This window comes from Harmonia axyridis, chromosome 2 (assembly GCF_914767665.1).
Source record: "Harmonia axyridis chromosome 2, icHarAxyr1.1, whole genome shotgun sequence".
In the NCBI taxonomy this organism is placed as follows: domain Eukaryota; kingdom Metazoa; phylum Arthropoda; class Insecta; order Coleoptera; family Coccinellidae; genus Harmonia; species Harmonia axyridis.
Genome location: NC_059502.1, coordinates 38,648,595 through 38,662,400, shown reverse-complemented (window position 1 = coordinate 38,662,400; position 13,806 = coordinate 38,648,595).

Sequence of the window (13,806 nt, the reverse complement as noted above, 5' to 3'; positions counted from 1 at the left end):
TCAGTGGACACAAAAGTCAACAATATTGAGGACAAAGAGTACGCAACTAACTTGTTTGTGGTTTTTTCAGAAATTTTTGAAGATTGAACAACTAATAATATACAACTATTTACCCCGGTTAAGCTAGCAGAACCACTTTCGAATTTTCGATTTTTTTTTTTGGCCATAATTTAAGGCTCATTCTAGGCTAATTTATTACCCTATTCAAAAATTTTTTGCTCCTTAATTGTCGGAGAAATCGCGGGTTCTGCTAGCTTAACCGTAAAGCTAGCAGAACCCGCGATTTCTACGACAATTAAGGATGCAAGCATTTCACGACTCGCAATATACTACAGGAAAGTACTCTTGAAGATCACAAGATGTAACAACCATTTTTGGTTCAACAAACAATGTTTACTGAAAAATATAAAACCAAAATATATGAAGATTAGTTGTAAACATAGTTCACCCCAGGCGAAATCTGCAGTAAACACAGCGATCAAAACTTGGATCACGCTGGAGATGAAAAAGTGGTACAAGATAAGAGACAACAACAAACTTCACCTGAAAGTGATACACAGTGAACTATCCTACCGGATTAGCCCTGTTGAGTTCGATTATTTGGATTCTGCCATCAGAGAGGAAGTGAGGTTGTTGGGGCATGATCAATATCAACATCAACTTAAGAAACTAGAAATCCTTTTGGAGAATGTGAAAATGAGTGAAAAAAGTCCGTCGTCATCTGGAAGTGAAGTCAACATTAACTTTTATGAAAAGGTGAAAAATTTTACAGGTGTTAATTTTGAAATTTCTGAGATGAACTTGTTAGGGAAAGGTTTGAAGTATTGCCCGAATAATTTTAATAAGACTGACCTCAAAGACCTGGCTGTTAATGTTGAATTAGCTTTGAACAGAATTGAATCTTCAAACAAACAAAATTTAAAAAAATCACTATGTGCGGAAATAATATCTAACTCAACATTTGAGAATAATAAGACCGATATCAAAATTGAAGAAATGAAAAAAGCCTCAGATAATGACTTAATAATAACCAAAGCTGACAAAGGCAATACTGTGACTATTTTATATAAACATGACTATTTAGAAAAAACGGAAGATTTGCTGAACCCCAACAATTTTAAAGAATTAAAATCAGACCCGACATCAAAATTTCAGAATGCCATCAAAAAGACGATCAAAAACTGCCCTATCATGTTATCTCAGCTGACTGGATCTTTGACTGTCATGAATCCGACTATACCTTCTCTTTATGCCCTTCCTAAAATACACAAAGAAAATTGCCCAATGAGACCCATTGTTTCTTATACCAACGCTCCTGCTTCAAAACTATGTAAACATCTTAATTCAATATTACCTGATATGATCCAACATGACCCAATATATTCAATCAAAAATAATATTCAGTTAACCAATGAATTAAAAACACTCAAAATTCCCACAAATGCAAGGTTGGTCTCATTTGACGTAGTAAATCTATTTCCATCTATACCAACTACAGAGGTCGAGTACTTAGTGAACCAACAACTTGATGAAAACCCTTCAATCACTGTTTATATGAAAGAAGAGACCATGAGACTTCTTAAAATATGTCTAGGGCAAAGCTATTTTAAGTTCAATGAAAAATTCTATCAACAATTAGATGGTCTGCCAATGGGTTCCCCTTCATCAAACTTGTTCAGTGAAATATTCATGACAGCTTTAGAAAAGAAAATATTCTCCCCTGCGAACGTTAATTTGACTGATTTTGTACTATACTGGAAGCGATATGTGGATGATATATTTTGTATATGGACTGGCTCAACTTCAGAACTAGAATCCTTTTTAGAATTGATAGATTCTTTTTATAGTTCAATTCAGTTCACTTTAGAAATAGAAGATAATAATAAGTGTTTAAATTTCTTAGATATTCAGGTAAAGATAATAAATGAACATCTTGAATTTAATATATACAGAAAACCCACTTTCTCTGATTTTCTGATTCATAACAGCAGTTCACACCCTTATAAGATCAAGATGTCAGCATTCCACACCCTAGTACATAGACTGATCTCAATTCCATTGTCAGCAATTAACTTCGATAAAGAAATTCAAATTCTAAAGGTGTTAGCCAAGAACAACGGCTACCATCCTGATATAATAAACAAATTAATTTTTAAAAAACAACAGAAGAGATTGTTAACTTTAGTATATCCACCTCAGTTAGAAAATCAAATGGAAAAATTTGTATACATCAATTATATCCCATCTCTAGTGATAAACTTTGTGAAAGAATCAGAAAAAACGATATTGATGTTATATGTACAAATAAGAAAAATTTAAGAACAATGTTTTTTAGTGGTAAGAATCGGCTGAACATTTCATAGTTGAGTGGTGTATATAAACTGTTTTGTGATGAATGTCCTGCATTTTATATAGGTCAGACCGGTCGATCTCTTGGAATTAGAATTGAAGAACATAAAAGATCGATTCTTCAAAATAAGTCAACAACGGGTTTTTCTAATCACTGCATCACTTCCAATCATTTTATAGATTTCAATAAAACAAAAATTTTACACAGAGGTGATGAAGGTAAACGTTTGGATCTCTTGTAGTTTTTGGAAATATCTTCAGCTCAAAAACAAAATCTCCCAATTGTGAACGATCAATTAGATTTTCGCCTATCTCCGGTTTTAACATCTGTTACGTAGAATTTATATGTACTTGTGTGTATATTTTATATTTAGTTTTGATAATGGGATGAAACCCGAAACGTGCATGTCAACATCATTACATTATTTATTTTTATTAAAATTTGTGGAACGTATAGTCAAGTGTTTTATTTCTTTTATTAATTATATTTGATTTCAATCGTAACTTTCAGAATTAGAATTAATTAATTCGAATCAAGATTTTCGAAATTTTTGTTTTTTTTTAATTTCCTTTCAACGATTGAACATATGCTCCCATAGTCTCATACTACAAAATAAATCTAAGTAATTTAATTGATTGAGAGTACAAAGATACGTGAAAATTCTCTATAAAATAAAGTTCATAAAAAAACGATTCTGTAATGTGAATAAATATCTATAAATCTGAAATATTGAGTCACTTCAATTTGCCAAATTTTGTAAATTCTAGTTACTTATTTTTTTTCCGCTTAATAGAATACCTAATGTGAGATAATGGTATATTTTCAACTGAAGATTTTACACCACTCGTTACACCATTTGTTTTAAATGAGATACCCTCCGGAAATTCCATCACCTTTTGTAGTTATTCTCAACCGACAGCCACCAAAGAAGTTTATGATTTAGAACTGCGTAAAACCTCGATGAACAATGAATTGATTCATCGGAACAATCTAGGTATCCAATTCCCAACCGTCTCGGTGAGATTTTTAAAACTTATTGAATCTACCAAAATCTCCCAACTGATTTCTCCCTACAAAAAATTTCTTGAAAATGCGAAAAATCTACTAAAAAAGTAGATTTCTATTGAATCTGGTCACACTGGTACGAAGTTTCAGATATTGATTCGTTTGGTGATAAAAATGGTCTACGAAACGTCCGGAGTTGCTTCGTTTCCGAGATATGACGAGCGAAGAAGTTTTGAAAAAAACGGTAACTAGTTATTTATGAATTAACCTGCTTATTTTTCTGTAGTTTCTTATTTTTTAGATTGAAAAACTAAAAATGAAACTTTTCGGTATCCTGTATTAACTTCATATCAAGCTTCGTATTCGAGAAGAAAAAATTAGTTCAGATCATTCAGAAAACTATTCATGGTGTCTATGATATTCAATAGAGTGGCTTCAATTTTTTTCTCGAAAACGAATTTAGATATGAAGCATATACCGGAGAAAAAGTTGACCCACGTTAAGCTAGCAGAACCACTCTCGAATTTTTGATTTTTTTTTTGGCCATAATTTAAGGCTCATTTTAGGCTAATTTATTACCCTATTCAAACATTTTTTGCTCCTTAATTGTCGGAGAAATCGCGGGTTCTGCTAGCTTAACGTTAAGCTAGCAGAACCACCAAGCTAATCGATATCTTATGGAAAATCTGATTACACCATAATCTTAGGCTCTAGACTATCTAGGTGTATTTAGTTATTCTAGGAACTTTAAGCCTCAACTTTTGATTTCGGTCTGTAGAATTTCAATATTATGGTTAAACGTATGTCCTCATTCTAATAAGGGATTGAAATATGTACAATTATTCTTTTAGTTAAGACAACCCTTTAAATGTCCATCAATTGTAATCTGGAAAGCTTTCCTGTCGAATATAGATTTTACCTGTTTACCCATTCACCTTGCCGGTTAGTCGTTTCAGACAAATTGTGTTCAAACTGTAAAGGAAATAGTAGTAAATACCCACAAATTGGTATTCAGAAAGATCTACGAATTATCAAATATTGGGTACATGGGTATTTGAATAAATTTAGTGAAGTCAATGAAAGTAATAAGGCGCTTATTTAGCTCTTACTAGATTGAATTTTTTAGGTCCAGAGGTGTCTCAGTGGACACAAAAGTCAACAATATTGAGGACAAAGAGTACGCAACTAACTTGTTTGTGGTTTTTTCAGAAATTTTTGAAGATTGAACAACTAATAATATACAACTTTTTACCCTGGTTAAGCTAGCAGAACCACTTTCGAATTTTCGATTTTTTTTTTTTGGCCATAATTTAAGGCTCATTCTAGGCTAATTTATTACCCTATTCAAAAATTTTTTGCTCCTTAATTGTCGGAGAAATCGCGGGTTCTGCTAGCTTAACCGTAAAGCTAGCAGAACCCGAATTTTTGAATAGGGTAATAAATTAGCCTGAAATGAGCCTAAAATTATGGCCAAAAAAAAATCAAAAATTCTAAAGTGGTTCTGCTAGCTTTTTGCCCCTCAGATTACCGAGATCTCATGAGTACATCTACTGCATTCATGCCATTCCGTCAGTACGTGAAAAGTTAAAATCTCATATGAATATGGAAACAATTATTACGGCATAATTTTAGGCTCTATTCAAACTAATAAATTACCCCATTCCGCAATTTGTTGCTCCTCAGATTACCGAGAACTCATGAGTACTTCTACTGCATTCGTCCAAGTCCGTCGATACGTGAAAAATGCACATCTCATATGAATATGGAAACAATTATTACGGCATAATTTTAGGCTCTATTCAAACTAATTAATGGCCCTATTCCGAAATTTTTTGCCCCTCAGAATACCGAGAGTTCTACTAGTACATTCATGACTCGGTGTTGGTGTTTAATCGAATATTGTCTATGCTCTCATTATATAATAACTATTTATTCAGTTAATACTCATTCGAATATTCCACCTATGACTGTACTGGATCTTCGTTGATATCTCATTCGCATTTCATGAGTCGAAGCGTGTAGACGTGTTGCAGCCGCTCCGATAGTATTTAATTGAAGCGTATTTTAAGCGTGCAGTAAGATATCTAATAAATAATAATGCCGTTCACAAGGGATCAGTTGATCGAAATCAGAGAAGAAATTAAAAAAGTGTGGAAACTGTTCTCATTAATATTCTTGAAAATGGGGACTTTATTCAAAAAGTCATTGAACGAGTAAATTTTGTTTTCGAAAAAAACATGAATGCAAAGATAAAAGAAACCGAGGAACGCCATCTTAAAGAAATAAAGAATTTGAGGGAGAAAGTTGACTCTTTAGAACAGAATTCGAGGAGTCTGAACCTCAGAATAAATGGCGTACCTGAAGACCAAAGAAAAAAGCCGGATGATGATTTCAAGGGCATCATGATGAAATTAGGAATACAGCAGATAACCCCTAAGGAATGTTTCAGGATCGGGAAGACGAAATCTAATGGAAAGCCCAGACAACTGTTTATAAAATTAGAAACTCACGTAAACAAAGTTGAGATAATGAAAAATCGCATAAAACTTAAAGGCACTAAAATACACATCAACGAAGATCTCACAAAGTATAAATTGGATTTAAAGAATAAGGCCTCTGAAAAATATGGTTTCAGGAATGTGTGGAGCCAGAACGGAAGAATTTTCACCAACATAAACAATGTAAAAACAGAAACTAAGACAGTTGATAACATTATCTGATTCAAAACTGTACGTATTATGTTCATTGTTTTATCAATATCGGAGTGGGTGATAATATGAAAGACACATTATTTCATATCTGGGTTGGGTAATCGTGGATATCATTTTGTGTTCAGTTCAATAACGTTTATTTTTTATCGGTTCATCTGTACAGGACCGATCTAATTATTTCATTATCATTTTCACATAGGTTAGTTTGTTTTGTTTGTTTTTTTGTAATAGAGAAAAATCTTTAATTTTAAGATGGATCATGAGAATATTTGTGAATTCGAGCAATATGATAATACTGAAATATGTAACGATGTTGATAGCGCCAAGAGCTGGCTTGAGGGGGATAGACAACTTAATTTGGTTCATTTCAACATAAGAAGTATTCGTAAAAATTATGATGAGTTGATTGTTTATTTGGAGTGTTTAAATTGCGAAAACATAGATGTTTTGGTACTCTCTGAGTGCTGGGAGTTAGAGAACGAAAATAGTTTTAATATACCTGGGTTCAAAATTTTTTATAATGAATCCAAATACAATAAAAGCGACGGATTGCTGGTGTATTCTAGGCCGAATATTGTGAGAGAGATGAGAGTCGTGCGATTTTCACTGACTAATGTATTGGGCTTGATTTTCTTTATAGGTGGAGTGGAATATGGGTTGACCGCTTCTTACAGACCTCCCTCTATTGAGGTGGGGAAATATATTGATGACTTAGAAGTGTATCTTTGTGAACTTGATTGTAGGGAAGTAGAGATGTTTGTGGGTGATATAAATATTAATATTAATATTTCAACTTGTCAAGATAGTTTGTTGTATCAATCTTGTCTGGGGGCGCATGGCTTTGAGGCAAAAATAACCGAGACAACTAGGGAAAACGATAACACTTCATCAGTAATAGACCATATATACACTAGAGTCGATGGTAAGATTCGAAAAGAAATTTCTTTGGGCTCTGCGGTAGTTCATACATCCTTGACAGATCACTATGGTACTATGTTGTCTGCTGGGTGCACTAAAGCGGTTAAGCCTTGTAAAGGGACTGGAATTGATGTAGAAAGCCGAATTGATTACGATAGACTATATTTGTACTTATCAGGAGAGAACTGGCATGATATTCTGTGCTCAAATGATCCTCAGTATGCTTATTCTTGCTTTGTCGCATTGCTAAATGATGCCATAGATAAATCAGTTAAAAAGGTAATTTTGGTCGCTTCAAAGAAATACAAGAAAGTTCAACCTTGGATTACCAAAGGTCTAATAATATCAATAAAGCACAGGGATAAATTGAAGAAAAAACTGATTAAGAGACCTTCGGCTGAGAGTAAAAATGAGTTCAATATTTATAGAAACCGATTATGTAGGCTTTTAAGAATAACCAAAGAAAGATATTATAGAGAAAAAATTGCATTTGCCGGAAAAGATCAAAAAAAGCTTTGGTCAACAATAAATGAAATCAACGGAAGAACCAAAAAAAAAAGTAGTATTTTTGAAAGTATAAAAAATGATGAAAACGATGCTATTATTACGGACCACGCAGAAATGGCTAATGCCTTCAACAACTTTTTTGTAAATGTTGGACAAAAAATGTCGGATAAAACTAAAAATACTAAACGAGGAAATTATTCTGATCTTCCGACTAGAGGCCTATCATCTGATATCTCGATGTTTCTTACGCCGGTTACCAATAACGAAATTATAAATGTCATAGGATCGCTTAAGAACAGCGCGGCACCTGGACTTGATGGTTTTGGGGTATCACTGCTTAAAAAAATACATACATATATATTGGTTCCTTTAACTCACATTGTTAACTTGGTTTTCAGTACAGGTGTCGTGCCCGCCCAATGGAAGGAATCATATGTTACCTGTGTGCATAAATCTGGTGATAAGACGGAAATGACTAACTACCGACCGATCTCTATAATAAGTAATTTTGCTAAAGTATTTGAGAAGTGTGTGAAGTCGAGGTTTGTTAACTTTTTAACAAAATTCAACATTTTGAGTGAGAGTCAGTATGGGTTTAGGGAGGGCAGATCAACTGAGAACGCCATTGAAGAGTGGATAAAAAAAATAACATATGCGTTGAATGATAATAAAAAGATATTGACAGTATTTTTAGACTTGGCGAAAGCATTCGACACTGTTTCACCTAGCTTATTACTCAAACGGTTCGAACAATGTGGCGTGCGAGGGATCTTTCGGGTATTGTTCGAAAACTATCTTCACAATCGAATGCAATATGTCAGAATTAATGGAAAATTTAGTCAGCTTCGGGTTGTCCATACTGGTATCCCGCAAGGTACGGTTCTCGGTCCGGTACTGTTTCTCATCTTTATAAATAGTTTTTTGTGTATTCCTAATTTAGATGTGATTTCTTATGCGGATGATTCTGTAATTGTGTTTTTGGGTGATTCATGGGATGAAGTTTATGCCACAGCGGTTGAGGGAATGGGGTGATCGGTTATTGGCTGTCGGATAATCAGCTGACTATGAATGTGGCGAAGACTAAATTTATTACATATTCACTTAGGATTGATGGTCAGCCTGTTTTTTCATCTATGCCAGTTCACTTGGGCAGTTGTGACAGATCAATTCATTGCAGCTGCTCGTTGATATTGAGAGTAGATCACATTAATTATCTGGGAATATATATAGACAAAATATCTGAGATGGGACATGCAGATTCATTTTCTCATCGAGAGACTTAAGAGATTATTTTGTGTTTTTTATAATTTAAGAGGAGTACTCAACCGCACTGCAATATTGCGAATATATGATTCACTAGTAGTTTCAATTCTAAGATACGGGATTGCAGTTTAGGGGGGTGCTTTCAATGTTTATATGAGCAGCTTGCAGGTAATACAGAACACAATATTGAAAATAATTATAAAAGCACCGAGAATGTATAACACCAAGAGTCTGTATGCCCAAACTGAGCAACTGAACATAAAGCAATTGTATATTTTTGAAATTCTCCTCAGCCAGTTCAGGACAGAAACAAAGTTGATAGATCATGGATATCATACAAGGTATCTTGTTAAACAGGCGGCTGTGGTGCCTAGATTGAGCAAATATCACCTTCAGCATGGTTGGCTGTACTATCGACCTAAATTGTACACTCTTCTCCCACTTAAGTTTAAAGTTAACTTCAATTTCAAGAATAAAAAGCATAGGATTGAACTCAAACGTTTTCTGATTGATAATTCGAATAGATTTTATGAGGTTATTGACGGATCAATCTACAGGCCGTGGGTTTTTGGTTCATAGGCGGTTGTGTGTTGAAGTGGACAAGATGTGGTTGAGTTCATTTTTGGTTTTATTTTTTTTTACACCTTATTGAAGGAATATGGCGTTGGCGCTATCACATAGAAATGAAAACTGTGAATTCCTCAACTTGTTCATCACGATATAGGTGATTTGGTGACATACGAGCTCCAGCTCAGGTCACCAGGTCACTGTAATTGTATATGGAATTTATTGTTATTATGAATTGTTATTATCAGGATGAATAAAAATTTATTATTATTATTATCTAGCAAGAAAATATGCATAACTTTTCAACAGATCTACTGTTCTCGGTAATCTGAGGAGCAAAAAATTCCGAAATGGGGTAATTACTTAGTTCGAATAGAGCCTAAAATTATGCCGTAATAATTGTTTCCGTATTCATATGAGATTTGCATTTTTCACGTACTGACGGATTTGGACGAATGAAGTAAAAGTACTCACGAGTTCTAGGTAATTTGAGGAGCAACAAATTCCGGAATGGGGTAATTAATTAGTTTGAATAGAGCCTAAAATTATGCCGTAATAATTTTTTCCATATTCATATGAGATTTGCATTTTTCACGTACTGACGGAATTGGATGAATGAAGTAGTGGAACTCATGAGATCTCGGTAATCTGAGGGTCAAAAAATTTCGGAATAGGGTAATTTATTAGTTTGAATAGGGCCTAAAATTATGCAGTTATAATTTTTTCCATATTCACATGAGATTTGCATTTTTCACGTACTGACGGAATTGGATGAATGCAGTAGAAGTTCTCACAAGTTCTCGGTAATTTGAAGAGCAAAAAATTTCGGAATAGGGTAATTAATTAGCTCGAATAGAGCCTAAAATTATTATGATATTCAAATTATTCTGAGGTCTTTATTTACGATTGGGTTCTGCTAGCTTAACCGTAAAGCTAGCAGAACCCAGGGTTTTTTTAAAAAAACGTATATTCAGAAATTTGGTGATGGGTTCAAACGTGAGCCTAAAAAGAGCCTAAAATGATGGTGTTATCAGATTTTCCATAAGATATCGATTAGCTTGGTGGTTCTGCTAGCTTAACGTTAAGCTAGCATAGGGCTGCCATAAATGTTGGGACATCGACCGGGACAAGTGGCACAGAAATACGTTAAAAACCACATAAAAATTAAAAAGTTATCTGATTCAATAATAATCCGGGGTTTCTAGGATTATTGACTTTTTTGCACTTGGTATAGTTGAATTATAACACATTCCCCAATAAAATACGACTCATTCTTTCAGATATATCCACTGAAATGATTAATAAAGAACAAAAACAATATATCAACTCGCAATAAAAATAACATAGAGTCGCAACAATAAACGAGTAGGTAGGTGCCCTTTTTTTTTAGGCTTGATTCTCGGTGCCATTTTTCTTAGCCCATTTATATATTTCAAAGTTTTGGTCTTTTCAAGTAATTTTTTCTAGCGTGAAACCTTTTCCATTTAAATATCCAACAGAAATATCCAACTAGATTTCATCAAGGAACATCATTCAAAACCATTCATGCAAATATATCGAATTGGCCGAATCGATTATATTCGAGATATCGGGTGTTGTGAAAAATCTCTGACGTCACTGTCAAATTTAACTTATCGCATTGTATTCATCGTGCTATCATTCTTTAGTTCGTTGTAGAGTTGTCTTGTTTGGTTCCCAAAATATTTATTTAGTAATCTTCCATTAAACTCTTTCTCAGTATCCTCTCAATTAATTTTTACTTTAATAAGAGTAATTAATGATTTTTCAATCCTTTCAATCGAATTGTCAATCAGAAATGCGTGACTGTGTAGAAATAGAGTATAAAGTTCTAATAAAGAGTCAAAAAAAATCGGTTACAGCTTTTGAGGCCCTTTTTTCAGCTAAGAAATTTTTTTTAATGGCACCCATTGCTTCAGCAAGCGTTCAATAGCTAGAAGAAGCGAAAGCCATCGAATTCTAGAATGAGGAAGTACATTGCTGTAAGTTGTTTCTGCAAACTCATGAAAACCTCTTATCGGTTGATCTTACAGAAAATACCGAAAAATATTTTTAAATTTTAAGACCAATAGACTGCACAGAAATTGAAATCATATCGGCGGAATTGGAAGCAGTATTGTGAAGTATGTGCGCTAGACAACCGATAGTTTTGATGTCCTTGAAAAAAATATCTTCAAATTAAAAAGAAACTCGGCTTTATTTCACTTCGAATTGAGTACCTATTTGTGTTATACCCGCTCACAGCGAAAATATTTTATTTGGAAATATTAAGGTTCTCTCAGGATTCAATACAAAATGAAGAGATTGTATAAGGTGATTTATTTGGCCATGTTTCTAATTTTAATAATTATATATTTAATCCTTCAGTTTCTGAAAAATAATGATTGAACAACGGAAACAGCTTTTCAGCTTAATGATTACTGGAATCCGTTGAGATTCCATGAAAACAATTTTTTTCTTACCTACTCTATATAAGGAAATATGAATCTCATAACGGTCGAATTACTAACCGGGACAATTTAATAACAGACCAGGACACAGGGACACAATGATCCAAACCGGGACATGTCCCGGTGTACCGCGACGTATGGCAGCCCTCAGCTAGCAGAACCCGCGATTTCTCCGACAATTAAGGAGCAAAAAATTTTTGAAGAGGGTAATAAATTAGCCTAGAATGAGCCTTAAATTATGGCCAAAAAAAAAATCGAAAATTCGAAAGTGGTTCTGCTAGCTTAACCGGGGTAAAAAGTTGTATATTATTAGTTGTTCAATCTTCAAAAATTTCGGAAAAAACCACAAACAAGTTAGTTGCGTACTCTTTGTCCTCAATATTGTTGACTTTTGTGTCCACTGAGACACCTCTGGACCTAAAAAATTCAATCTAGTAAGAGCTAAATAAGCGCCTTATTACTTTCATTGGCTTCACTAAATTTATTCAAATACCCATGTACCCATTATTTGATATTTCGTAGATCTTTCTGAATACCAATTTGTGGGTATTTACCATAGACTTATTATCCTAAGGAGACGAAACATCCCCGTACTGTAGGGCTGCCATACGTCCCGGTTTGGATCATTGAGTCCCCGTGTCCCGGTCAGTTATTCAATTGTCCCGGTCAGTAATTTGACCGTTTTGAGATTCATATTTCCTTATATAGGGTATGTGAGACAAAATTTGTTTTCATGGAATCTCAAGGGATTCCAGTAATCATAAAGCTGAAATACTGTTTCCGTTGCTCAAACATTATTTTTGTGAAACTGAAGGATTGAAAATAAAATTATTAAAATTTGACACATGACCAAATAAATTGTCTTATACAATCACTTTATTTTGTATTGAATCTTAAGAGGACCTTAATATTTCTATATGAAATATTTTCGCTGTCAGTGCGGATAACTCAAATAGTACTTCGAAGTAAAATAAAGGCGAGTTTTTTTTCATTAGAAGAAATTCTTTTCAAAGACATCATAATTATCGGTTGTCCAGCGCACATACTTCACAAAACTTCTTCCACTTCCGCCGATATGATGTCAATTTCTGTGCAGTCTATTGGTTTTAAAATTTTCAAATATTTTTCGATATTTTCTGAAAGGGTCGAATGATGAAAGGTTTTCATGAGTACGCAGAAACAACATAGAGTATGAAATGACAAACGTAGAATTTTATATTTATGTGAGAAAAAAATTAATTGGAAAGGCCAAAACTTTGAAATATATAAATGGGCTAAAAAAAAATGGCACCGAGGATCAAGCCTGAAAAAAAGGGTACCATACCTATTTGTTTATTGCTGTGACTTTATGTTGTTTTTATTGCGAGTTGATATTATTTTTGTTCTTTATGAATTAGTTCAGTGGATATGTCTGAAAAAATCTTGTTTTTTGGGGAATGTGTTATAATTCAACTACCAAGTGCAAAAAACTCAATAATCCTATAGAAACCCCGGATTATTAATAAATGAATACCTCTCAGATGAGGTTTTGATTTTTGTGTGGTATTTCAACCTATTTTTGTGCCACTTGTCCCGGTCGATGTTCCAACATTTATGGCAACCCTACCGTACTGGGACTCGCTTTGTTGTGAAGCAAACATTCACATTGTTTGGATAAGGACGGCTATAGTACAGTTAACGAGTGAGACAAGGATGAACAATTCTCTCAGCTTCGGGTCGGCAACACTGCAAAAGAATTATCTGTTGAAATTGAAAACACCATCCATGGGCGTGCGAAAATCTTTTTCCCATTTTATTGAATGAAATATTTGGGCCACGTAGGCGAAAAGTTGGTCGGTATTTGTTTTTGAATATATATATATTTTAAAAATTATTTTTGGGTGGATATTATTTATGTAATTTAGAAATTGATTTAGTTGTCTGGATGTTTCAGAAAGGAAAGCAAGTTTATGTAATTTACAAATCGATACCGAAAGTATATTTTTACCACTCATTTTGAGTTGAAAATTTTATTTTT